General features: G+C 39.6%; 1 pseudogene; it reads right to left on the bottom strand.

Moving 5' to 3' along the window:
* Positions 1-1,322: 1,322 nt before the first annotated feature.
* LOC139439905 (olfactory receptor 5M11-like) lies at positions 1,323-24,544 on the bottom strand (annotated as a pseudogene).
* Between the last annotated feature and the right edge of the window lie 3,204 nt (positions 24,545-27,748).

The following is a 27,748-nucleotide window of genomic DNA, read 5'->3' as shown; positions in this document are numbered from 1 at the left end:
TCTTCTGTCCTTTTATTTGAACCTATAGTTGGTGCTGTAGTTGGTAGGTATACATCCAAGAGACTTGAATCTCTGGAATGTCCATGAACTAGTTAGGCCCTGAGACCTAGCATAGTTGCAGCACCTACACTGCAGTTCAATGAACTCGCCCAGGTTGACCAAAAGGGAGGTGAGAATGGACAACCACCACCCCAAGGAACCGAGAAAGTCTACAACTGCAAACAAAGCTATATGGGATAAACTGCAAACATCAGCTATATGGGATTGAAGCCCCCCTCTCAACTAGAGGTGGAGTGGGTATCACCATTTCAGAATCCTGAAGATTGAGGAATAAAATATGGACTATAGTGGATTTATTGGTATTCTACTATAGACTTATTATGATTCTAGCTATGGAAGAAATTATATCATTGTTGTGGAGACAGTGGCCACTGAAGGTGCTGAAGTCAGGGAGAGGGAAAAAGAGTTGTGATATGGGGGCATATTTGGGACTTGGAAATGTCCTGAATAACATTGCAACAACAGATACAGGCCATTATATATCCTGCAATAACCTACAGAATCAAGTGAGAGAGAGTGAAAACTACAATGCAAACTATAATTCATGCTTAGTAGCAATGCTACAAAGTGTGTTCATCAATTGCAATGAATTTACCACACTAAGGAAAGAAGTAATTAATGAGGGGAAAATTTAAAGGTAATGGGAGCAGGGCATATGTGAATCCCTTATGTTTTTTTTTTAATGTAATATTTTATGTAATCTAAGTATCTTTTAAAACTAAGTAAAAAATATATTAAAAGAAAGAAATTATTAGAATAAGCTAAACCTATAGAGCAAGAATCAGAATCTAGGTTTCCAGGCTCTGTGGTAGGGATAGGGATTGGGGAATTAATGCTGAAATTTACAGATTCTTTTGGGGTTGATGTAGAGTTTTTGTAATGAATGTTTGTGATGATAATACAACATTGTGAATATAATTAACATCACTGAATTATATATGTGAATATGGTTACCTAGAATAAAAATTGAAAGAAAAAATCATAGGACTGCAAAACACAATGAACTCTACTGTAAAAGATGGACTATAGATAATAGTACAATTATAAAAATGTTCTCTCATGAATTATAGCAAATGTACCTCAAAAATGCAAGGTATTAATAATAGGGTAGTATATAGGAACTCAGTATTTTATATATTTTATGCATGGATTACTGTAAACCCTGAATTTCTCTGTCTCAAAAAATATTAATATAAGTATGTATAATGAACAATATACAAAAAAAGGTACATTACTTATCTGAGTCCAAAAAACAGTATGCTTTATTTAGCAAACAATTTCTTTTGAATAACTTCCCTTAAGGCTCTTTTAACATATTTGTTCTTCAGGCTATAGATAAAAGGATTTAATATGGGACTCAGAAAGATATAAAAAACTGTGACAATTTTCCCTTCTTCTACAGATGTTTCAGAAGAGGGGCTCAAATACAGTCAGAAAAGAGTTCCATAAAAATGGTGACAGCCATTAGAGGGGACCCACAAGTGGAGAAAACTTTGCATCCCCCCTCTTCTGAGTGGATGCCCAGGATGGCTGTGAAGATGAAAATATAAAAGATGAGGATGACAGTGAGAGAACAGGTGAGGTTGAAGCCAGCAGCAACAAACATCGCAGTTTCTTTGGCATAGGTATCTGAGCAGGTGAGAACTAAGAGAGGTGGGTCTGCACAGTAAAAGTGGTTGATTTCATTGGGTCCACAGAAGGACAGAGGAATCATCAGAATGGTCTGTGCCAGGTAATTTCCTTCTTCCCATCCCAGCTCTCACTGGACTTTAGTGAAGTATCCACTGCCTCTACCCCTTCAGATCAAAAGGTGAAAATTGCTTTGTACAATTAACCTCCAGGTCTTCAAGTTCATTGCCTGATTTGGTTAAACTTGTCATATTTTCTGTCTTTTCATTACACTCTTTTCAGCTAAACAATCTGAGCAGAATTTTGTTTGTAACCATGTCCCTGACTAGGGTAAAATGGCTTATGGCAGCTACTCAATAAATGTGCTATATTAGTAGCAACAATAATATTACTGTGGTGACAATTGTTGCTTTTGTTTAATTTGTAATTGTTAATGAAGCTTTATATTACATAAATATTACAGAAAAAATATAAAGGTTTGAAATATTTCTGGAGTGACCATTGTTGGAGTTTAAAGGAGCAAATGAATGACCATCCTCTGGGACTCTGAATTAATTAAAGACAACACATCAGAGTTGGACATTAAAATTTCTAACAGGATTGCTGAAAAACTTGTATTTGAGAATTTTTCTTAGACTTATGTTTTTGTTCTACTTTCTTCTGACTTGAAATCACTCAGAGCAGAGCAACTAGACAGACCCTTCCTCATTCTTTCCTTGTGTGATCAGTCTCAGTCACATAGAGCAGAACAGGGTATTTTGGGTTCATGTGTGCAGTTGCAATGACCTTTTCATGATCTCACCCATCTCCATTTAACTGACTGAGGGAGAGGCATGGAGGGGATTTAGGGAGAAGAATTTGAAATGTCCTGGAAAACCTTTACCTCTGATATCATTTATACCTCTCCCACTCTCCTTCCTAATCTGCTTGGGACCCCTCCAAGATCCATTAAAGTAAATGAACTAATTTAATTTAAACCAACCTTGATATTAGACTCCAGAGTCTAAAATTGGATTTCTGTAATTAAGAGATAAGAAGAAAAGAATTTAGGTCATTATGGGATAAAGTGCTATTTCTGTGAAAAGTCTTTGAACTTACAACCCTTTTCTCACCATCATTATTTAAATATGCATTCACTAAGTCTTCACTAATTGTTGATTGTGCACCTAAAATTTTGCACAGATCTCTATAGGAGATACCAGATGAAACCAGATAATTCTACCTTCAAAGCATGTATAGTATAATAAAAGACATGGAAAGATAAAGAAGGAGACAAAGGCCATGAGGCAGGAAAAGAAAAGCACCAGGTGGAGGAAAAACTATTCCAGCTAAGGAGGTGATAATCACTATTATGGAAAATGCTTTGCAATTTTAAAAAGAGGAATACCTTCATAAATGCCCTTAATTCAATCTCAGTGTAAAAATTGGCATAATGTGTTTTCTGCATTTTCCAAATGATACAATGTGAATCTAATGATTAACTCTAAAACTAGGATTCTACCCATTCAAATGTGGCTTTTATAAATGCTTCCAAAAGGAGGCACAATGATAACTCCTGGTTGATTTATTGATGAATGCTTCAGGGACAGGGGTTTCAAGTTTAGCCATTCAGGTATAAATCTTCCCACATTTTAGAATTTGGGGGAGGCTAGGTGTTGGAGAAAAGTGACACTCACTGGGACACAGAGACTGCTGACTGCAGGCAGAAAGTTTATTGGGAAGTTCTCCCAATGGAGAGAGTCTGAAAAATAAACTTCAGACCATCCCTGGAAGGTGAATATGTATTTATACATTACATTTCTAAGTGGGGAAATGATAGTTGCTGGAAGAGGGGAGGGGTAGAGGGTTTGAGTTAGGTGCAGGGGACAACAGGAAGCCTTAGAGGCAAAAATTTTCCCTTGTGTGGCTAGAGGATTGTAGGTAAGGAGTTATGCACTCTTGAAAACCTGGAGGAGTCAGTGATGCTTTGATCTGGTAAGGGTGAAGAACTTTTTCTCAGTTTGCTCCAGTCTCCATGTGTTTTCTTTTTTCAACCTTTAGGGGAAGTGCTGTGCTTTTAGGCATGTTGGCTATTGGGGGTGGGGGGCAGGGCTTGTCTTCCCTCAGTGCATATCAGGGGGAACTGAGTAACAGGTTTTTAATTATTGCAAACCTAGTGTGGGGGAACCTCTAACATACCTCTTTGTTTATATATATACATTGGGACACCTGGGTATTGGGGTATACAGTACTGGGCAGGATAAGAGGGTGAGGGGATTAGGGGCATTGGCTTGATCTGACTACTTCTTGCTGTCAAGAGGCAGTGAAAGTTTCCCTTCCATCCTGTCCAGCGGTCTGTGGTTTCAGGTTCTGCAGGGGTTGATATTGATTGTTATGTATCAGGAAGATGCCATCCACATGTTCCTGGGTCATTGTTTGTACAATTCTGTGTATTAATCAGGAGAGGAACTGTAAAAGATAGAAACCAAAAGAAGCAGCAATAAGAGCACTAATGGTGTTGTAACATGTAAAAGGATTGATTTTAAGGGTGATAGTGTGAACTATGGAAGTTTGTATGGAAAGACTACAAAGGAGGAGTTCATTGACATATTGGAGTACTGGAGGGGAGTTGAAGGTCAGAGAGGTCTCAGTGTAAGTCCTGTTCAAAAATGTGGGGACTATCTCTAAGGCCCTAGGGAAGAACTGTCCATGTTAGTTGTTGGTGATTTAGGGAGTCTTCAAGGTCTATCTATATGAAGGCAAAAATGCCTTGGGAAGTCTCATCTAGGATAGTACTGAAAAAAGCATCTTTGAAGTCAATTACAGTGTAAAGAGTAGTTTGAGGAGGTATGTGGGACAGCAGACTACAAGCTAGGGGAACGTTAGGCTGTGTGGTTTCATTCAGAGTTCTAAGGTCCTGAACAAGGTGATAGCTTCCATTTGGTTTCTTTACTGCTAGGATCAGAGTATTAAAAGGTGAATTAGTTGGACACAGAAGGCCAGCAGAACAGAGCTTATCCATACTGGGTTTCAAGCCTTGTCAGGCAGAGATGTATAGAGGATACTGAGGAATATTTGTGAAAAAGGAGGGTTTCCTTAGGACTATACTGACAGGGAGATGGTGTGATGTGACAGGAGGAAATTGCTATCCCAGACCTGGGGACAAACTTCTGTCTGCTGAATAATGCCAGTATGAATCAGGGAGGGAGTGGATATGGAAGAGAGGAGGAGAAGGAAGTTGGTTTGGGAGGATGGGAATGTAAAGAAAATGGAGGAGTGGAGTTTAGACAGTATATCACAACCTAGGAATGGGGAGGGACAGGTAGAGATTATGAAAAATTTGTGGGAAAACGTGTTATTTTCAACTGATCGTATAAGTTACTTGGTTATTAAAGAATGGGATTAGTCAACTCCCACAATAGAGATTAAAGAAACAGATAAATGTCCTGAATGTTCTATGAGGGCTGAATATATGGCTCCTGTGTCAATTAAAATGGAGATTATCTCACCTTCAACCTTGATGATAACCCTCAGTTCAATCTTACTGATGCAGATGTGGGGTCTCCCCAAACCCAGGACACATCAATAGTCTTTTGTAAGTCCAAGAAGGTCTGAAAAGAAGACTTCTGCTCTGGATCTGTAGGGTGTGCTGGAGGAATTTTCCTGGAAACAGGGTTTTTAGGACAATTAGACTTCCAACGGCCCTTGCACTGACACACCAGGCAAGGCACTGATGCGGGCATTGGATCAGGTCAGGAGCCCAATGCCCTTATTTCAGCATTTGAAACAGGGTCTGGATGGTGGCTGAAGGGAAGAAGAGGGATTAGGTTTTTGAGAATTGACCCTGAGGGCAGAAGCAAGGAGGAAGGCTTTAACTTGATATAGCTTATGCTTTTCCAATTTGGCTTGCTCTTCTCTGTTATTAAAGACCTTGAAGGCCACTTTAATCAGGTCTTTCTGAGGGTTTTTAGGGCCATCCTCTAAGTTCAATAGTTTCTTTAAGTTTGAACCATAAAGTGAGTGTGTAAGTATAGTTGACCAGAATCTGAGTCAGTCTTTAAATTAGTATATTTAAGGAGAGACTCAGTTAATCTATTCATGAAGGCAGCTAGATTTTCATCAGGTTTCTGTGAGTTCTCTTTAATTTTAACATAATTAACTGCTTTAGGGGTAGGCTTCTTCATGTCTTCTATTATGCAGTTTAATAAATGGGTCTTATGAGCAAGGTTGGTGGAGCCACATTGGTAATCCCAGGGAGTTAACGATTAGAACAGCAGTGAGTCTGGTGGGTGTCTATAGGGATCTTGGGTATGAATGGAATCTGTAAAAATAGTAGCAGCAGCTCAAATGCTGTTTTTTCCCTCTGGAGTGGTGGAGGAGGTAATGATAGCTCAGGGGTTCTGACAGGTGAGGTCATATGCATGAGTGAGGTGTTAAAATTCTTTAATGTATGTAGCAGTGTTTTCAGAGAAGGACCCTCTCTTTGGCTTAAATCTAAAAATGAAAAAGGAATATGTACTCTGGCAATTCCTCAACTCCTGCTACTTCCCAGAGGGGTAAGAGAGGAGCTAGCTTCTGTGTGGAGTTAAGAGACTGCAGGCTGGAAGATGTGGAGGGCTGTGGCATGGAAGGAGGGGGAGGTAATCCCTGAAGCAAGTATGAGGAGGGAAGAAGGGAAGGGTGTAGAGAGTGATGATGAAGTGAGGATGGAAGAAGAGGTGGAGGGTGAGTTCAGAGATAACACTGGAGGATTAAATGGAAGAGGTAAAAGGGGGAGGGTGTGATCTGAGGGATCAAAGCCAGAGGGTTCAGAAGTTTTAGTGGGTGGAAGTGATTAGGAGGAAGTTTTCTGAAGAAGTTTCTAGTGTAAAAGAAGAATTTGGTAATAAGAACAGGATTGACAGAGGGATAGGCAGTTGCAAAGGTAAAAGAAGGCCTAAATATAAGATATCTCTGACCACTGTCCATTGCACTGAATAAAGTTCTCTAACTCTCAGTGAATTTGGAAATCAAAATGCCGTTCTCTGGCCATTGAACTTCACTTTGTGGCCACACAGAGGTTGAAAACAAAAAGAGTTTCTTGGATCTATAGTCTCCTTTCAAGTACAGAGTTTTAAGGTTATGAAGGAGACAACCCAGAGGCATTATTTTGGGGTGGGCTGAAAGTTAATTCCCCATTATTGATGATGTGAGTGAGACTAAGAATCTCTAGAAAAAGAACAGGGAAGATTCTGAGTGAGACATGTACCCATAAATTAGTCAGAAATCACCCAAGGCAACAGGAGACTGCACTTGGGACTAGGCATCTCCAGAGCCAATGGGTCTCTTCCCACAAAGACATGGCCCTCTCACCTGTGATGGCTCTTGGGGATGGTGAGGATCACGGTCCTAGGACTAGGATTTTTCAGTATGTTGTCCTAGATAATGGAAAAGGAAAGAGAGAGAGAGATCAGGATCCTCTGGAGGAGAAATCCTTGATTCACCCAGTTATGATTCAGTGTCCGGTGTTGGATGTGTTCTTGGCAGTGAAAGATTGGAGATTCCTTACTAATCAATCAGTCAAAACATGACTGCAGTACCAGGGTTTCAACACCAAATGTTGAAGAAAAGCAGTGCTCACTGGGACGTGGAGACTGGACATGGCAGGCAGAAAGTTTATTGAGAAGCTCTCTCAAAGGAGTGAGTCTGAAGAATAGACTTCAGTTCACCCCTGGAAGTGGGAATATGAATATATATAGTACATTTATAGGTAGGGGTACAATAGTCAGTGGGAGGGGGTGCAGGTTTTGAGTACGCTCCAATAGGAGCTGTAGCAGTATGCTATAGTTATGGATTCCAAAAATAGATATTGAATTATGTTTGTAAACTGGTCTGTCTGAAGTTTCATATTTACTTAATTAAATTATGATTAGGGCTTTGATTGGGCTAGGTCAGTAGGGCATTGAGTCCCCACCCCTTGATGTGTGAGAACTCACAGATAAAAGACATGGCAAAAGAAGACAGTTGGACTTTTTGATGTTGGAATTTTGATGCTGGGGTTTTGAGATGAAGCCTTAGGAAGTAAACATACAGAGGATCTTGGTTGTGAGGAAAAAGAAGAAAGGCCCAGGAAGAGCAGAACTCTGAGTTCAGGGAAGAATCCTTAGCCCAGAAAGAAGCAAGCCTCTGAGAAGAGAGGAACCCAGGAAGCCTAAACTCTGGCAGACATCAGCAGCCATTTTGCTCCAACATGTGGCAACAGACTTTGCTGAGGGAAATAACTTGTAACTTGTGCTTTTTAACCTGGTAACTGTAAGCTTCTATCACAAATAAATACCCTTTATAAAAACCAACTGATTTCTGGTATTTTGCTTCAGGACCCCTTTGTCTGACTAATACAAAATTTGATACCAGAGAGTGGGAAAGTACTTTTGCATTTACCAAAATGCTGGAATTGTTTTATAAAAGAGTAAAGGGCTTTTTTTTTGGAGGAATTGTGAAATGCTTGAGGGAAAAGGCCTAGATTGTTTTGAAGAGATTATTGATAGTAATATGGATAATAAAGAGACTTTTTATGATGTCTTAGAAGTAAATGATGAAACTATTATTGGAAATTTGAGGAAAAGAGATCCATGTTTTGAAGTTGCAGAGAACTTACCAAGATTAACACCTGGTGTTGCATGTAAGGAAGAATTTCAAAATGGTGAGCCTGGGCATTTAGCTGAAGAACTTTCCAAAGTAAACCTGGAGAATGAGGCTTGACATCTGATTGAAGCTTATGGCAAAATGCTAGACAGGAAAGATAAGCTGAGGCCTGAATTGTTGGGCACAAAGAAAACAGAAACTGATTCAGGGAAGTCCAAGCCTTTAGAAATCAAGCTCCAAGATAATAGTGTACCATTGGAGGACTTAACTAAACTTGAAACTTGTAATCAGGATTTTTTTTTTAAGATTCATTTATTCATTCTCTTCCATCCCCTCACCCCCACCCCAGTTGTCTGTTCTCTGTCTCTATTTGCTGCATCTTGTTTCTTTGTCCACTTCTGTTGTTGTCAGTGGCATGGGAATCTGTGTTTCCTTTTGTTGCATCATCTTGTTGTGTCAGCTCTCCGTGTGGGTGGCACCATTCTTGGGCAGGCTGTACTTTCTTTCGTGCTGGGTGGCTCTCCTTACAGGGTGCATTCCTTGCATGTGGGGCTCCCCTACATAAGGGCCACCCCTGTGTGGCATGGCACTCCTTGCGCACATCAGAACTGCGCATGGGCCAGCTCCACACGGGTCAAGGAGGCCTGGGGTTTGAACCACGGACCTCCCATGTGGTAGACAGATGCCCTAACCACTGGGCCAAGTCCATTTCCCCTGTAAATCAGGATTGTAGATGCAATTATCTCAGAAAGACTTGTGGAAAGTCTTACTGTCTGAAGGCTTGGACCCCTTCTATTTCCATGCTAAACCGAAAAGCTTTTTCAGAGAGTTGTATGAGCAAAACCCCTGTTAGCTTTGACTAAAAGGGACTTTGAAATGAGAGATTGAAGGAGAAACAGCTTTAAGAAGAAAACCATGGAAGCTGAGCTCTGGAATTAATACATTGCTTTGGGCCAAGAGAGGAACCCCACTCATGTGTACAGAGAGAGGGGGTTTCCCCAGCAGTTGTAAAGGGTAGTGGATGTTCTCACCTGATGTTCAGGGAGAGTTTTCCACTCAAGGGTACAGAGAAAGTGGAGCTCATTCCTCAAGGATCAGGGAAATTGAGGTCAACATTCCATAGGTCTGAGAGGGGCAGGCCTGTATCCCATGGATTAGGGAAGGTGAGGTGTTCAATTATTTGTTCTGTTAGGGTTGAAATTGTATGCCGAAGTTTAGGGAAAAAGTTGCCTTCACTTCACTGTACTAGGGAGGCTAAGACCCTAACCCAAAGATTGGGAAATGTATGAGTCAGGTTTCTCTAGGGAAACAGAATCAACAAGGGATATATGTCAATAGTAAGAGATTTATCAGTCTCTCATGCAGCCATGGTGATGCACAAGTCCAGGTTCTGCAGGCAGGCTGCAACCAGAAGCTCCAATGAAAGTCCAATGAAGATTCTTGATGAGCTCTGGAAGATGCTGGCTGTCCAAAGATGAACTGGGAAATTCTTTCTCAATGCTGGAATTACTTCCCCTTTTAAAGGATTCAATTGACTGGGTTAAGTATCACTCACTGCTGATGGCAGTCTCCCTGCTTGACGTAATTATAACCAGCTATCTATGATTTACCACTGCAAAAAAGTCAATGGTGACTAAATCCATAAATGCCCTTCTATTACAGTTAGTTCAGTGCTTGCTTGCGGTCGCCCCTCGGGCTGAAGTGTGGTTTGCTGGCCTGGCGAGGGGCGGCGGCCATGGTAGGCCTATTCCAAACCACTGCCCCCATAATAGGGTGGTTGGTCGGGCCCACCGCCACCCCTGAAGGAAGCTCAGCATGGGCGCAGAGTGCCCTCGGGTCTCCCCTTCTCGGCAGCCATGCTTCCGCAGCCGCTCCTCCTCCCGGATGGGGCCACACGATGCCTTGTGGGGCGGCACCCTTCTTCTTCTTTCTCCCTGCGCAGGCACAGGGCGGAAAAATCCAGTCTGCCCTTTTCCCTCCCCCCAACAGCAGCAATAGCCAGGTGTGGGTGGAAAAATCCAGTCTGCCTTTTTCCCTCCCCCTGACAGCAGCAACAGCCAGGCGTGGGCAGGAAACTCAAGTCTGCCCTCTACCCCAGCAACAGCAGCCACCAATCACTAAACCCTGCCACTTCCCCCAGCAACAGCAACAGCAACAGCCAATCCCTAATCACCACCCCTCCCCCGTCCAGTACCTCCCACTGACCTTTCTCCGACAACCAATCAGAACAGGGCATGGCTTCGACCAATCAGCCTTCCCCAGCCCCTATAAAACTGTTGCCTCTCCCTCAATAAAGTGGACTTGCGTGTTTACCTCGTCTCTGCGGTAGTTCTTCTGCCGTGCGCCCTTCAGTCCTGAGAGCCCCCGACAAGGGCCTGGCCTCCCTTGTCCCCAGTTTGTTGCCTGCTTCTCCGGGCAACCCCCTGATCACCGGCTTCGCCGGGCAACCCCGTCAGCTGAACCGCGCAACCCCTGTGAGACCGACCCCTCGTCTGCTGCCGGACCAACCCCTCGTCCCAAGTGGGACTGACCCCTCGTCCGCAGCCAGACCCCACCTCTACCGACCGAGCAAGCCGTCGCACTTGCTTGACCAAATAACTGGGTGCAGTTACCTGGCCCAGTTGACACAATAGCCTAACCATCACAGTCTACCCATTGTCAATTCAGCAACCATACACTTTACCTTAAACCATACTTGGTCTCTAAGTAAAAACAAAAACGGAAATAAATATATATATATTTATATAAATATAAATATTATTAATATAGATATATATATATATCTTTTTTTATTAAACAATGTTCAACTCTCCTGAGTTCAACTGGAAACACATTAATTCCATACAGAATAAGGTGCAAGTTCTTGGGTAATATTCACTCTCAAATTGACATCCTCAAATATTATGATATGAAATGGATGCAACTTGTTATATAATAAGAGGGAAATCTGGGGGAGAAGACAAAGAAATTCATTTTGTGTACATATACTATCATCATAATGAAACAAGGAAGAAAGATTCATGACCATTATAGCCCTCATTTCTGTAACTGGTCACATAGTCTGAGTTCATATTTATCACTACCTTCTTCCACTACCCATTCCATGTTTCCATTACCCTCAGCAAGCACTTCAGCTGGCTGTGGTTCTTTGCCTGGTGGGGTGACCCAAACTTTCATTCCTGAAGATTCTGGGCCATTGTTAGTCCTGCTTGGATTGGGTTGTTACAATTTTCCACTGGACATGGCAATACTAGGACATGCCCTAGAGGATCTCCTATATTCCAGGCAAACTCTTCTTTACTCCCATTATGTAGATGCAGTCTCATTTCCCCGTGATAGTCAGGATCAATTACCCCAGCCAGAACAGTAATTCCCTTCTTTTTCTGTTGATTCAGAGGTAAGAGGAACCCAAAGCTGCCAGGTGGCAGTTTTAACTTCCAGTTCAGTGGAATCATTGTTGTGGTCCCTGGTGAGAGCACTCCTCCTTTTGGGACCAAAACCTGTAGATCAGCAGAGTTTGAGGTTGCAGGGACAGGAAGCAAAACTTTTCCTACTGGGTCACTAGGGGTAATAGTGAGTGGTGCCACTCCCATTTCCACCCCTTGATTCCTGGATGCATGGATCCTGGTTATGGGAGAAATAGCACCATAGAGTGGATGCTGATTTAAAGCATACATAACCTCCTGGAGAACATTGCCCCAGCCCTGAAAGGTATTGCCACCTAGTTGGTGCAGTAATTTAGTCTTCAAAAGGCTATTCCACCATTCTATCAATCCAGCTGCTTCAGGGTGATGGGGAACATGGTAAGACCAGTGAATCCCATGGGCATTTGCCCATTTCCACACATCATTTGCTGTGAAATGGGTTCCTTGACCAGAAGCAATGCTTTGTGGAATGCCATGGTGGAAGGTAAGACATTTGGTAAGTCTAGAGATGGTAGTTTTGGAAGAAGCATTGCATGCAGGAAATGCAAACCCATACCCAGAGTGTGTGCCTATTTCAGTTAAAATTAATTGCTGCTGCTTCCATTGTGGAAGTGGTCCAATGTAGACAACCTGCCACTAGGTAGCAGTTTGGTCACCTTAATGAATGGTGCCTTAATGGGGTGGAGTGTGGGCCTCTGCTGCTGGCAAATTGGGCACTCAGCAATGGCTTTAACTGAGTCAGCCTTGGTAAGGTGGTCCATGCATAACCTCTCTCCCTACCTCCATGGCCACTTTTTCATGAGACCACTGGCAATGACAGGAATTGCTGGGGAAAGAGGATGAGCACCAGCCACAGGGTGAGTCATCTTATCTACTTGATTATTAAAAACTTCCTTTGCTGAAGTTATCTTCTGGTGAGCATTCATGTGGGACACAAAAATTTTCATGTTTTTTGCCCATTCAGAAAGGTCAATCCACATACCTCTTCCCAGACCTTTTTGTTACAAATTTTCCAATCATGTTCGTTGTAAGTCCCTGACCATCCTGCCAAACCATTGGCAATAGCACATGAATCAGTATACAAATGCACCTCTAGACATTTCTTCTTCCAAGTAAAATGAACAACGAGGTGCACTGATCAAAGTTCTGCCCACTGAGAGAATTTTCCCTAACCACTGTCCTTCAGGGGTGTCTCAGAAAGGGGCTGCAGTGCTGCAGCTGTCCACTTTCAGGTGGTGCCTGCATAATGTGCAGAATCATCTGTAAACCAAGCCCAAGTTTTCTCTTCTTCAGCCAAAGCTGTGGGCTGGGAAAGAGAAGGTAACATGGTAAGGGTGGTGACCATGGGCATTTTGGTGACTTCCTCATGTAACTTACTCATGTCTTTAGGACACACCAAACAGCATCTCTATTTGTCATGGAAACTTCCAGCACCATTGGATCTGCTGGATCATATGGCCAAAGTGGCAGTGCAGCTTGCACAGCAGCCTGGATGTGACACAGAGCCTCTTCTTGTTCCAGTTCCCAATTGAAAGTAGTAGCTTGTCTGGTACCCCAGTAAATGGGCCTGAGTAGCACACCCAAATGAGGAATGTATTGTCTCCAAAAAGACAAACTAAGCATTGTGCCTCTGTTTTGGTCATAGAAGAAGCCAGATGCAACAGCTTATCCTTCACTTTAGAAATAATATTTTAACATGCCCCACACCACTGAACAACTAGAAATTTCACTGAGGTGGAAGGACCTTGTATTTTAGTTGGATTTATCTCCCATCTTCTCTCACACAAATGCCTTACTAATAAGTTTAGAGTCTTTGCTACTTCTTGTTCACTAGGTCCTATCAATATAATGGATCAATGTGACCTCCATAAGCCCCTACTCTGATCAGTGGACCACAGTGATGTTTTGGGTCTTCTGGAATTAATGTCACTTCTGAGCCAATGTCTAATAATCCCCAAAATGTCTGATCATTTCCTTTCCCCAATGCAGTTATTCAGGTAAAAGGCCATAGATCTCCTTGAAGAAAGGTAGGAGGAAGATTAACTGTATAAATTATGGGCAGTTTAACGGGATCCTTCCCCAAGGAGACCTGGCCTCCTCCTCATTCAAGGAGTTCTGGGTCTGTAAACTATCTCAAGTCTGGGAACTGATTAAGGGGCCATGAATCTCTGTGTCTATAATTTGAGGTATGGTTTTGTTCATTTGACCCAGAACTCTTCTGTTTATATAGATCCCAGAGAAATTTAGTAGACTACCCATCTATTTCACTGGTAGGTACCCCAGGATGAATTAGCCAATGTCATAACTCTACATGACTCAGACTACTCTGAGGGCTTTTCTGAATCTTTCATTGAGGTAGCCACACCCACCTTGACTTTAGAGATTAACTCCTGATACTTGACTTTTACCAGACCGACATCCTATCATCCCCATAATGTTTAAGTATTTTAATTCCACCACTGCCCTCCCTACAGTAATATCTGGACTACAGAGAAGAGCAACCACAGGGCTCTTCAGGGAAGATAGAGTTAGTCTTACAAATGTATTCCTCACAGTCCTGGTTAAAGGTGTGTCCTCTGGATATTCCTGGGGGGGGGTGGGGAGCGGGGTTGGCAGCTTTCAAATGGTAAATCCATTCTAGCATTCCAATCTCCCTAAGCCTTCGAATTCCCTCTTCTACTGTGTACCAGGGCAAATCCAGCATCTCAACTTCAAACATGCTATGCCATCTTTTGGCCCATGTTTCAATCAGCCATCCAAACAATCTGTTAGAGTCCTTTTAACCCCTCAAGCTACAGCACTGAATCTAGAATTTCTGCTTAGTGAGGCCATATCAATAAATTCAGCCTGTTCCAAGTTTATATTCCTTCCACCATGATTCCATATCCTTAGTATCCATTCCCACACATATTCCCCTGATTTCTCTATATACATTGGAAAACTCATGCACTTCTTTATGAGTATACCTTACTTCTTCATGGGTCACACTTTGTATTTCACATTTGGGGGCTTGTCGTGATTTTGGTCTAGTAATAGGTTTTGGAGACAAGAGATGTAATGGGGGTGGATTAGGAGAAGGATTAAAAATGCCTTGCAAACTACTGACCTCAGGGCATTCCCTTGCATTTTCTTCTTTTATGACTGAATTAATCTTTTCAGGAGGGCTTGGAAGGCAGTTTCCTCAGTATAGACTGGAGGCTTGGCAGAGTGTGCTGGAGTTTGGCTGGTTCATGTCTCAGGGCTGTAAGTTGTTTCAGACTCCCTGAGGCAGGCTGGAGGCTGGATGATACAAGGTTGACAGGTGTGGTCTGGACAGGGCAGGCCATGGCAGGCTTATCTGGCAAAGTCTCAGCAGAATTTGGGGTTCCAAAGTCTCCATCAATATCATCATCATCCCATATGTCACTATACCAATTCTCTGGATTCCACTCTTTTCCAATCAATGCCTTCACTTTAACTGCAGAAACCCTTCTGGGAAGGTGTTGAGTCCCCACCCCTTGGTGGGTAGAAACTCACAGATAAACACATGCCACAAGAAGAGAGCTGGGGTTTTTGATGTTGGAGTTTTTGATGTTGGAGTTTTTGATGTTGGAGTTTTGAGCTGACGCCCTGGGAAGTAAGCACACAGAGGAGCTTGGTTGTGAGGAAAGAGAAGCAAGACCCAGGAAGAGAAAACCCTGAGCCCAGAAAGAAATAAAGCCCTGGAAATAGAGGAACCTTGAGCCTGGAAAGAATCAAGCCCTGAGGAAAGTAGGAACCCAGGAAGCTTGAACCATGGCAGGCAACAGCAGCCATCTTGTTCCAACATATGGCAACAGACTTTGGTGAGGGAAGTAACTTATGTTTTATGGTCTAGTAACTGTAAGATTCTACCCCAAATAAATACCTTTTATAACAACCAACTGATTTCTGCTATTTTGCATCAGCACCTCTCTGGCTGACTAACACAGAAGCACTAGAGGTGAAATTTTTCCTTTGCATGGCTAGAGGGTAGTGGGTTAAGGAGTTATGCATTCTTGGAATGCTGGAGGAGCAGGTGGTGCTTTGATCTGTAGGGGATGAAAGATCTTTATCTCACTTTGCTCCAGTCTCCACATGTTTTCTTTGTTCATCTTTTGGAGGAAGTGCCATCTTTTCAGATGTATAGGGTATAGGGGTGGGAGACTTGTCTTTGCTCAATGCATGTAAGGGGGAACTGAGTCACAGCTTGTTAATTAGTGCAAACCTAGTGAGGGGGGAGTTCAAACACTAAGGAAGCACTACACCTTCACAGGTGAGTCAGTGTGGGGTCCCAGGCTCTGCCCCAGAATCATAGACATAAGTTAAAGGTCAACAACCCTCCCCAGAGATGAGAGAATATATAGATGCTTTCAAAAAAAGAAATCTTCCTAATGTAGTAAACATCTTGATAAATATACTTCCTATGAGTGAAAAAATAACCTGTCTCCATACGTATGTTTCATGTGACACTAGCTGAAACAATGTTCTCATACCCTATGGAATATCCTTGTTCTGAAAACTCGTATATCATTCCTCATTTTTACATAGCTTTGTGGAGTACTATCTTCATTAATTAAACCACAGAGAGCCTCTACTGTCCGTATATCCAAATGACGCTTATGCTTAACTCAGTACAGATGTGTTCTTTGTTCTCACGGCCACAGAAACTCATACCCTTCAGGACTTGCGTTGGAACAGAAGGTAACCATGAAGCCACTGGTGACGTCAGAAAACTAAAAGATCTACATACCATGAAAAAGCAAATGTAGTGAGTTGGCAAAGTTACCTCATGATTTATTCATCCATTCAACTCATGCTTGTTTAGTACCTGCTGTGACTCAGGTCCTTATCCAAGCTATGGTGATAAGGCACAAATAAATCCCCTGCACTTACGTAGTTAAAATTGTAATGGAAGAGGGTAGATAACAAACATATAGCTAGATAATAATTGTAGGAAATAATAAGCTGTATGAGGTAAAATAAATCATGGTTCATGATTAGTGAATAATTTGAAAAGGGGCAAATTTACACAGGTGGCCAGGAAATACTTTTAAGAGGAGGTGTTATTAGAAGAGAGATATAAGTAAAGCAATGAAGGGAGCTACTCAATGCTTTGGGGAAACAGCATACTAGACGGAAGGAATAGGGAGCACAATAGATCTCCTTGGCAGAATGTGCAGAACAAGTTCAAGAAGCAGTGAGAAGATCAATGAGGCTATGAGTAGCACTGAAGGAGGAAGTCATCACTGATGGAGCATACTCACACTGTAGAAAAACTGCTACTTCCCTAAGTAGGCTGCAAAAATTACCATTTCTTTCTGCCTATATCTCAGCTTTCATTACAATCCTCTGTAAAGGAATACATTGTTTTTAAGAGCTCCAGTCAGACCAGTCTTAATTAGCATACCAAAAGACATGTAGAATTAAAAGAACCTTAATCTAGTAAAAAAAAAAAAAGTGCCTAAATATGATAGTTAAAACCACATTCACTGAAACTGCCATATATTAACCCACTAGAACAAGTCCTCCCTTATTAACTTGTTAAAACATTTGCTTTCCTTTTTTATAAATAATGAGGGGCTTGTCTAACCCAAGGATAAGTTTCTGCTTTCTTCTTTGCCCACAGAACTAACAGAGAGTAGTGAGGCATGCACAAAACTTAAAATAATCTGGAGATATAAAATTTCCCCTGAGCATACTCAAGGTGGGCAAGAACAACAGGAAAGAAAATACCAGACCTGAGAGAAAGCAAGAGGTCTGATAGGCTACAAACTCACTCCTCAATTTAACAGGACTCATCAGCCAGTAATAATAAAAAATGCAATCCTTAATTTGAATGTGGTCACAGCCAATGATAATAACTTGAAATCATTAATCTAAACTAATTTAAACTAACCACATTCAATGTGTGAATAGCACTAATATCCCTAACCCCACCTCCCTTTGCTTAATCCTTCACCTTTTCAGCTCAGAAGACAGATCTGAGGGAACTAACTCTTCTTCTTTTCACAGAGCTAGCCTTTGCTAGATTGACATTTTTCTTCTCAAAACCTAGCATTAAATGATTAATTCTGAGCACATCAGGCAAGGGCTCACTTCAGAAGGAAACCTGCAACAATAGGTAGGAATGAAGAACATTAGACATGGCGAATATACAGCTCTATTATATTTCTTTTTTATATTTCTTTAATAGACCAGTGACTATTTGAAACAAAAGTAGCCTCAATATTACATATGGTCTATAAGGAATGAAGATGTAAATTATATGTCAAAAATAACACTAAGAATAGGTGGTGATACATACTGTTACTGTAATACGTGAAGCTTAGCCCACAAAATTTAAAGTGGCAAAATATGAAGTATAAATACTGAATGTTAAGTTAATAATGGATATTTTTAAAACATCAAAATTATCAAGAGTGGCATAATTTAAAAAAAACATAAAGGAAATAAAATGGACTCTTAACAAACATCGGAATCATGAAAAGATATCAGAAAAAGTGGAACCAAGGTAAAAAGGAACAGAAGAGTGAAAGAGAATTGAGAAGGAGAGAATAAATAGAAAGTTGGCAGATATTTACCATTATAGCAATAGGAACATACCAAATACATCAATAACATTAAGTGTAAATGATTACTTTCATTAATTTAAAGCCATAGATTTCCAGACTGCAAAAAATTAAAAAATCTGCAATGTGCTATCTATAAGTGAGGCAATTTTACAATGCAGAAATAAATACAAAAATAAATGAATAAATAAAATCATGGAAAGTGATATAATTTGCAATAAATAAATTTTAAAAATCTGGAATAACAATAGATGGATAGATAGATATAGATAAACACAATAGTTTATATCAAACAAAATTTACTTTATGAGAAGAGGCATTGCAAGAAATAAAGAGGAATATTTAATACAGTCTGTCTTTTAGGACAAGTAGGTCATAAATCAATAAGGGCATACACTATCTGAATAATACTATTAATGAACTTTATTAATTTACCAAAATTAACACAACAACTGAAATATGCACATTCTATTCAAGCTTAGGTGGAATATTCACAGACATGGGTCATTTGTGATCCATAAAAGAGTTTCAATAAATTTTAAAAGATGAATATCACATGGAGCCTATTCTCCGCCAACAATTGAATTACCTTAGAAACCAATAACAGTAAAATATCTGTACATCCCTAAGCATATGTTAATTAATCACATGCTTCTTTACTACCAAGAGTTTAAAAGAAGACACTAGAGAAATAAGAAAATAACTCATATTCTACTATAGAACTATTGTGACTAGTAATGGAAGAAAATGTAACATTGATCTGGAGAAAGTGGCAGTAGTTTGTGAGGACAGGGAAAGGGAAGAGATGAGATGTGGGGGCAATTTTGGAACTTGGAGTTTTCCTGTATGATGTTGCAGGGACAGATGCTGGGCATTATATATCCTGCCATAACTCACTGAATGTACTGGGGGGAGAGTGTGGACTGCAACGTGAACTATAATCCATGTGGTACGGCAGTGCTCCAAAGTGTGTTCACCAAATGCAGTGAATGTGCCACAGTGATGGAAGTGGTTGTTGATGTGGGAGGAGTCAGGGGGTTGTGGGGTATGTGGGGACCTCTTATATTTTTTAATGTAGAATTTTTTGTGAACTGTGTATCTTTGGAAAAAAATTACAATTTAACAACAAAAAAATAATGTAACTTGAGTGATAAAAAGAAACTATCAAAATTAGTAACTGGCAGTTAAAGAAGTGTTTGGGGGATAATGTATAATTTTAAAAACTTTTATAGGGAAAGAAAAAATATCAAATCAATTATCCAAACTTTCTCTTTGAAAAACTAAGAAAGAAATAAAAGTAAACACCAAGATAGTATAAATATGGAGGATTGGAAATCTATTACATAGAAAACATATATAATGAAAACATATACAATAGAAAAATAGCAAAATTTAAAAATTGATTTTTGAATAGTTTCATTAAATTTATAAATCCTTTACAAGATGTAGGAAAAAATTAAGAGAAAACAGAAATTATTCATTCACAAATTATGCTGAAGGGATAAAATGGGGACATAGGAAGACTATTGGGTTGGTCTTTGCAAGCTCGAGGGGGCATAAGGTTAAGAGAATAGGTCAGATGGTCCTATTGGAATTGGAGGAAGGGTTGGAGGAAGAGGGTGAATATGGGAGATTCTCAACTATAATGCTGAGAAAACTCTTTAGAAAATATAATAAGGAAGAGTTACTGGTTTGTTATTATTTTGGGATTGCTCAACAGTCTTATCTGTCAGTTTTACATACATGCAGAAGAGTGTCACATAAAATAGGGTGACACCAATCATGTGAGAACCACATGTGGAGAATGCCTTGTGCCATCCTTCAGTTGATTTGATCCCAAGGATGGCAGCTATAATACAGGCATAAGATACCAGGATGATGGTGAGGGAACAGGAGAGGTTAAATCCTGCTGATACGAGCATGGCATGTTCTTGGACATAAGTATCAGAGAAAGAAAGTTTAATGAGTGGTGGTTCAGCACAGTAGAAGTGGTTGATGATGTTGGATCAGCAGAAGGTCAAGCGGAAGGTTAGAATGGCCTGGAACAAACCATCTGAAAAATCATAGACATAAGGAAATGTCTATGCAGACTCTCCTGGACATTTTCACACTGTATCACAGTGGATTGCATATGGCCATGAAACAGTCATAGGCCATTGCTGCCAGCATGTAGAGCTCAATAAGGAGGAGTGCAATGAACATACAATACTGTGTAAAGCAGCCAGCATAGAAAATGGTTTTCTTCTCTGATAAGAAAGCAAACAGCCTATGTGGAGTTGCATTCAAGGTGTAGCACAAATCCACAAAGACTAAGATAGTGAGTAAAAACTAAATGGATATTACTGATATTCTGCTATGGAACTATTGTGATTAGTAATGGAAGAAACTGTAGCATTGATATGGAGAAAGTGGCCATGGTAGCTGCTGAGGCTAGGGAGAGGGAAGAGGAGATATGATGTGGGGGCATTTTCAGGACTTGGAGTTGTCCTGGGTGGTACTGCAGGGACAGACACAGGACAGTAGCCTGCCGTGGCCCACTGGGTGGATCAGGGGAGAGTGTAAACTGCAATGTAAACCACTATCCATGTGGTGCAGCAGTGCTCCAAAATGTATTCACCAAATGCAATGAATATCCCATGATGATGAAAGAGGTTGTTGATTTGGGAAGAGTAGGGTGAGGGGGGTGGGGCATATGTGGGGACCTCTTTTTTTTTTAATGTAACATTTAAAAAAAATAAAGAGAGAGGAAAAAAAAAGTACATGGAGGTGTGAAGGTATAAGTCCTGTTTGATTAACATAATCGTGCCCAAGTTTCCTAAGAGTATGACAAGGTTAACAACCAGAAACAACACAAAGAGGAGAGGCTGGAGTTCTGGGAGTTCTGTAAGCCCCAGGAGAATGAATTCACTTATCGCACTACCATTTTTAATGAGTACCTCCAGAGATTCTGTGCTCTTGAAACAAAGGCAAAAAAGAGGACATAAATATATGTTATTGACAGTTGAAATCAAATCCTTTGACCTCCACATGTCATCCAAAGGTATATCTGGATACTACATAAACAGATTTCATATACCTACTAAATCATAATTTATTTTCCTTTGTATTAAATTACTTTTTAATTTTTATGTGTATAGCTATACCTCTATATTAGCTGTGCTGATACCTATACCAATACCTAGTTCATACCTCTACCTACACCTACACTATTTATCCACACAAGTGACCTACATGTCCCTTGTGTACTTGGAATTCTCTTTGCCTCTCAAAGTCTATTTATGTACAAGACCGTGTTCACAGGCTTCTCCTCTGAGAGGCATTTCTGATTTTTCATCTGACATGAGACAAAAATTTTGTATTTTTTCTATGCTTCTAGCTTCTACACATATTTACCTGTACCTGACTTCACTCTGCATAAATCAATGATCTATTATTCACAAATCAAGACAAGGTATAGTTCATTATTGTACCATGACTGCTTACCAAATATTTTTTTACTGAATTAAAAAATCAGAAAAAAAGGGGCATATTTCTCAAAGAACTAATGCTCTACAGTGTTTTGCTCAACTCTGTATCCCTGCTGAACTTTACATGGAATTATATAATTAGGAGAAGCAAGGGCTTTGTGAACCTTAGTGTATGAATCAATCTCTTGGGAAATCTGTTTTCAAGCAAATTCATGGTAAATTAATTTCAAATAATCATATGTGGTATACTGGTATCTTGTTTAAATGGAATATGTCAAATAAAAGAACAAAGTATTTTCAAATTAAATGAAGTGAATACCCAGGGTTTTGAGGATGGTAAATAGCAATGATTTAATGTGGTAATAAAGAAAATAAATGAAGTTTTTCATATTGAACATTTAAGCTATTAACCACAGCTTTTATATTTCTGGAGGTGTTACTCTTCATTCTAGCTTTTTAGCACTCTTCACATCACAAACTTTTTCTTATTGCTTTCTTTCTTTCTCTCAAGATGCTTTTATTTTTGCTCTTTCTCTCATCCTTAAAGTCTGTTTCCAGCCTTTTCAATTCTTATCTCCTTTAATAATGAATCACAAACACGTTTTAGAAGGCCAGTAATGAGGTGACTATTTGAATCTATATCTGCAGTATTAAGGACAGTAATTATTTAATGAACACTTTTTGAGTAAATTCCTAATACTTACTGCTATCATATATAGATTATTAATAACATAGCAGGTTGTAGTTTATGATCCTTGCATGCAATAGCAGATTTTATCCTCAAAAAATACTAGACGGTAGATACTATCATTAGTCTAATTTTATACACAATAAAAATAAAGTGCAAAAAGATTAGATAACTTGGCCATGGTCACACTTAAAATGAACATATGATATGAGACACCAACCCAGTCATCTTATTTGAGAACCTCGTTTATTAGGTGCAGCTGCAATGTACTTGCTTTCTAAACTTGAACTTTTCCCAGAAAGACCATAAATAGACACAGAAGGCCTTGAGAAACAAAATAAGAAACAGCTGGGACAAGAACACGATGACATCCTTGCATAGTGTAATGTAATTAAAGAGAGTTGTGTTACTCATCTTCCCAATATTCACAGGCATTTCCTACTATGTAGCTTACTGGTATACTCATATACACCTACTACATAGCTGTCCATGAACTGTGATCATCTGTACTCTCACATCAGCATATACCATACTTAGATGAAATAACAAAAGTTGCATGAGGGGTATATTGAGGCCCTGGATTACAATGATGATTCTTCAGATTAACTGCTTAGTAACTATAAACATATCACACCTTTTCTCCATTTTTAAATGTGTTTTATAATGGGTCCTGCATCACACTCAAGTCAATATGGATATGTAACTGAATAGTCACAAAGTAAATATTAATTAATATTTGACATATGCATCTAGGCACTGTTGATATATAAGTGAACCAAAACTTCAAAAATTCCTCCCTTTGGAAGCTCACAAATTCTAGTGGGCAGAGAAAGATTATATTGCAAGTAAGTGAGTCAATAAATTATATTTCAAATGGCAGGAAATGTTACGATGAAAACTAAGAACTGTAGGGAAAGGATGTTGAGACTTTGAAGATGCACATCAGGAAAACCTCACTGGAAAAGTGACATTTTGTAAGCATCAAAATGAAGGAGGAAGAGAACAAGTAATAAGGATTTCTTGAGAAAAGTCTTCCAAGAAAAATACCCTGAAGGTAGGAAGACACACCTGTAATTATTCTCTGGAAACATCTCATGATGTACATTTGTATGTGTGCATACACATGTGTATATGTTTTTGTGCAGCGTTCATGAAGAGAAATGCTGAAAATTATTGCTAAGAGTTTCCCTAAAATGAAAACGGTTCACTTCATTGACAGACTGTTTCATGTATTCTTATGACTTGCCCATCAAGGATATCAAGTCTTTACTAGAGAACAGGGCCAAGAAGTTAGAAGCACCTTCTCTTGAACAGTTGTGTAGCAGTAAATATTGCAAAAAAATAAAAATAAAATAAAATAAAAACCTATTTATTTCTGTGAGCAGCAAGATGCCATTTGGAGGTATTTTCATATGCCCCTTCACTGGTGGTGTTTTAATCTAATAAAAGTAATGAGAGAAAAGGAAAAAAAAACCTGCCGTAAGGCAGAACGTTCTTGTATCCTAGTGGTGGCTGTTTAATGGACCAAGCTGCAATGCAGTATTGATTTGACAGAGCCTCTTCTTCAATGATGTCTCCCTCAAAATGACCCCAAATGATTTCTGTACTGCAAAATAAATCCAAACTCTGAAAATCAAAACAAACAACCATACCAAAAAAATATAGTTGCCAAAACAGAGAAAAATGAAAGGAAAAGCTCAGAACATTGGGCTTTTAGATAAAATACATGATAAAAATGGGATGTGAGGGATTCATTGACAGAGGACTCATTCACTTAACTGCATATAAGGACTGCCTGGGTTTGACTCATAAATTCAATGACTTGGGTGGGATTCAGATTTATCAATTGAAACATTGGATAGTGGAAAGTTGTAAACAAGTTGCTATGAATGTTCAGTAAGTTTAATGAGAAAGATAATTACAGCAGGTGGGTTGCCTGTGTCAGAACAGAGTAAAAGGTCAATGCCTTCTTTTCCTTTTGCTTATATACTTAATTATTTTTTCTAAAGATACTTAGATTACATAAATGTTTTATAAAGAATGTAAGGGATTCCCATATGCCCCACTCCTTACCCCTCCCACACTTTCACACATTAACGACATCCTAGGCACCATTTTTGAACAAGGAAATTCCAGTTTTACAGTCCCTATCCAGGGAGCTTCTACCCGGTGGAGCAGGCTGAGGAAGAACCAGCTGGACCAGAAAAAGTTATGAGTAATCTGGAACTGACAACTGCTACATAATCCATATTGCCCAGTGCAAAATAAAAGTGCAGGGACTCTAGTTCAAAACTTATTAAGAATTTCAAAAGCTTTAAATCAACCTTCTGAGCACAGGAACCTATCCAACTACACAAGTATCACATCAAAGAAGACAGTGTTGAACCAAGAGGCTGACAAGGGAAGAGAGAGCAACTTACGCCCACACAAAAAAAGTAGAAAAGATGCAAAGGAAGTATTTCAGCCTAAGTGAGGGTGCCATCTCAAAGACAGTCTAGAGATATTTTATAGGTTTTTCAATTACACAATTACATGCTAATAATAAAAAATAATAATAAAAAATAAAAACAAAATTAAGAAAATATTGTTACATTAATTATTATAGGAATGTTCCTTAAGCTTCTTTTGTTTTGATATTACCATGAATTCTTTGAAAAATCCATACATTCTTGCAAGAATTGAAGGGGCTCTAGATCACCTGAAACAACTATAAGAACTTGTTCTCCAGTCACACTTTGGAAAATGCCCTTATGTGTGAGGTGGGAAGGATGTTTGGTTTTATTGTTTCCTTTGCACCAAAGGACAGTTCTGAAGAAGATTGTCAGAAAGATGACAACAAATTCTGACAAGCCTATTTTCAGGGAAATTAGCTGAGGGTCAACTGTGCTGCTGAAAACAGAAGGGATGGCTTGTACATATTTTGAGAAAATAGGGCAAACCAAAATTAATTTTTTCTAAGAGGACTACAGGGGGAAAGATCTCTTTGTCAATTTATACTTGCACAGATGTCAATAAGTAACATGTTTGAAATGAAGAGTGAAGACAATAATTATTCACCTTTTAAGAAGCAAACTTAAATTATTTAAAATCCTTGCAACTAGACTTGTCTCATTGACTAGAAATAGGAAGATGAGGTAAAAAAAAAAGAGAGTTAAGATTTCCATTTCGTCCTCAGGGATATATAAATTTCTATGCCATAGGGAAAACAGATAAACAAAAGTTAACTCCTCTCCTAATCTGTGTTCAAAATGATTTAGGGGAAGGAGAATAGATGGGGCTCCTCCAATTCCTTGTCATTGACCCTCTTTTTTCTTCCTCTAGGGGTAATTTAGAAATGTTCACATAGTTGATGAATAAAAAGAAATGATTAAAGTCAGGAGATAAGGTTCTTAGAAGGAAATAGTTAAGGATAAAGTATCAATTCCCTAGAGTCTCCGGAAGGTAAGAAAGAATGTACAGATAGTGTTCCAAGCTCAGATATGAGGCTTAGAGTCAGCAGAAGCCTTGAGTGAATTTTGACACATGCAACCCTGAGATGTGTCAACCCTCATTAGAATTGCACACTATCTAATGCCCCGTACAGCCCTGGGACAACACTTATGATGAGATGCATGTGGCCAGGGACTCAAGCAATTGCCAGTGTCCTGACCTTTCTCTCTGTTTTCAGACAATTCCCTCAAGCAAACAAATGTTCTAAATGGTACTAGGAGCCTATATTCACATCTGTCACCAACCAAGTCTCTGAGTAAAATGGAGTAACATTTCAGTTAGTTGCAATCAGTAGAAAATAAATGAACCAGATTAGATTATGCTGGGATTTGTCTTATCTCTTGAAAGTCTAAGAAGTCAATAACTGAATATTTAAAATTTCAGAATTTCATGAAACAAATGCCAATTAGTGACATGGATTCCAGCTATACTGTAAAAAACTACTGATATTGGAAAGACATTTAACCAGTTTTGTCTTTGTTTTCCAATTGTAAAATGTGAAATAAGGGTTTCATAGGGAATAAAATAATTCATGGAAAATGCACAGAAAAATGTCTGGGATAAAGCCAGCACATAATGAGTGTTTTAAAATTAGTTAAGACATTCATAAGTGACCTTCATTTTCTTCTTAACACATAGCTACTCTGAGATGGGCAAGTCATGTTTCAGGGACAAAACTGAACATTTCTGTTTTCCACTGATTTGCATAGTTAGAAAAAGTCTGTTTCTAAAGAGAGAAAATGCATACATTCTATAAAACTCTGTGTAAGATTTTAATACAATTTTTACTTCACTAACAATAAAAATTGTAAGAACAGAAAGACTTATTTTCAAATCTGATTTGCACCTTTTTTCTCAACCTCTGATTAAGGAATTTTCCTGTTGACTCTGCAAGCTGTGGAATTGTACTTGAATTTATAGTAGGATTAGGAAGGTGGAGATTCACTCCTTAAAGCAAATCTCAGAAGGACCAAGGAATACCACAGGGGTTTACCTGGGACACTGTGGGACCAGGAAGTTAATCATATGTCTCAGTACATTACTGTAATTTCAAATTTAACTGTGTTTATTGTAAAGTTCTATGGAAGGCACACAAAGAAATGTCATCTTGTAATTTTGACAATGGTCTGCTTTTTATGTTTGTATCTCCTTTTTAACTAAAATTGTCTCCCCTCCTAAAATTCACAACTCTTAGCAATATCTCTTTGGCACAGATGCTTTGGACTGGGTAAGCCATTAACGGTATTGTAAAATAGTGTAACTCTGGAAAAAGTTTGTAGAGTACTTCCCACATGTCAAGCACTTTCACATAAGTAGGTCAGTTGAATCCTCAAAATAATACTATGAGGCACATAGTACATCCTCAACTTTCTACTAAAGAGGCAGCTGTTCAACCAGTAGAATAGTAAATGTAAGGAAAAGGCCAAGTTTACACATAAAAGGGAAGGCAGAGCAGGTTCTGCAGTTGGAGGACGAAGGGAAAGGGGTTCTAGCAGTTTTGGTGCAAAGAATTTGAAATGTGGCACCAAAAGAAGGGCATTGTCAAAGCAAGGGTGGCCAATGGTGACAAGTGAGGGCAGGCCAAAGCGTTAGCCACAAATGATGAGAAGTGAGAATGGGACCAATAATGAAAGTAGTGCCAAATTTGAAAAATGGCGAAAGGAGTGAAAGTAATGTTGAGCCCACCCAGCCGGCTGGAATGCAGAGAATAGGGGAGCAGCAACTCATAGCAGAAGCCAGGTAACTTAGACCTCTCAGATAGGCTATAACCCCTAAAAACCCAATCAACAGGGAACAGGGGAGGGACCTGCGTGTTAG

This window comes from Dasypus novemcinctus, chromosome 10, assembly GCF_030445035.2.
Source record: "Dasypus novemcinctus isolate mDasNov1 chromosome 10, mDasNov1.1.hap2, whole genome shotgun sequence".
Lineage (NCBI taxonomy): Eukaryota > Metazoa > Chordata > Mammalia > Cingulata > Dasypodidae > Dasypus > Dasypus novemcinctus.
This window is presented reverse-complemented; position numbering and strand designations above follow the sequence as displayed.